Raw genomic sequence first — 1,359 nt, forward strand, 5'->3', positions numbered from 1 at the left:
AAAGAAACATAGAGAAAAGTATCTATTTTCACTACACTGCTGCCTCAGAGGGAAAGACCAGGGCCCTCCATAGTTCAGGGGCTGCTCAGCCTACCGGCAGCTCACCCCCCAGCCCCTCTGTGCCTTCAGCAGGAACCTGTTTGAAGGCAGAAGTGGTGAGGGGCCCAATCCTTTTTTAATTTTTTTGTGGACACTGTCTGCCTCTTCCACAGCCAGGGGTCGAGCTGCTGGTGGGCTGACTGGCCCCTGAGCTGTGGGGGGCCCAGGTCTTTCCCTCCGTGGTGGTGGCAACTCCAAGGGCTGCCCAGGCAGGCTGCTAGCAAGCCAGATGCTGCCCCAGCGTGGAGGTAGCACCTGGCTTGATCCAACTCTTCCCCAAGCCTGCCCGGTGATCAGTGTCCAGCAGGCTTCTAGCAGGTGGGCTCAGGGAAGAATTGGATCAGGCCAGATTCTGCCTCCAAGCTGGGTCAGCCCCTAGCCCGCTAGCTACCCACCCAGGTGGCCCTGGAGGGTGCTGCTGCTGCAGAGGGAAGGTCCAGGGGCCCTCACAGCTCAGGGGCTGCTCAGCCTGCCAGCAGCTCACTCCTTGGCTGTGGCCAGGCTCTGCTGGGGAAAAAAAGGGATCAGACCCCTCATTGCCTTCAGTAGGTACCTGGCTGAAGGCAGACGTGGCAAGGGACCTGAACCTTTTATTGTTTTTTGCAGAGCCTGCCTGCATCTCCCATGGCCGGGGTGCGAGCTGCTGGCTGGTTGAGCAGCCCCTGAGCAGCAGGAGGCCCTGGTCCTTCTTTCCATTGTGACAGCATCCCCCAGGACTGCCCAGGCAGGCTGCTAGTGGGCTGGAGGCTGCCTCAGCTTAGAAGCAGCACTTGGCCCTATCCAAGTCTTCCCTGAGCCCGCTGGGGCTTCCAGAGCCTGTGCGCTGTCCCCACTACCATGCTGCTGCCTGGGACCACGTGGGAAAAGGCTGCCTTGCTGCTGGGGAAGCACAGGGAAGTGACAGGAGGGCAGCTGGGTGTACTGGTGGCCAAAGAAGGCACTGGGGATGGTGCATGGGGCTCTGGAAGCCCAGGTGGGCTCAGGGAAGAGTTGGATTGGGCTGGGTGCTGCCTCTAAGTTGGGGTTGCCCCTGGCCCACTGGCAGCCTACCCAGGTGGCCCCAGAGAGTGCTGCCACCATGGAGGGAAGGACCGGGATCCCCCATAGCTCAGGGGCCACTTGGTCAACCAGCAGCTCACACCCCCCCCCGGCCATGGGAGAGGTAGGCAGGCTCCACTGAAGAAAAAAAAGATCAGGCCCCTCACCACTTCTGCCTTCACCCAGGTGCCTAGTGAAGGCAAGGGGCGAGGGGCCTGATCC

This window comes from Gavialis gangeticus, unplaced genomic scaffold (assembly GCF_001723915.1).
Source record: "Gavialis gangeticus isolate Ggan-Ray unplaced genomic scaffold, GavGan_comp1, whole genome shotgun sequence".
NCBI classification, from domain to species: Eukaryota; Metazoa; Chordata; order Crocodylia; family Gavialidae; genus Gavialis; species Gavialis gangeticus.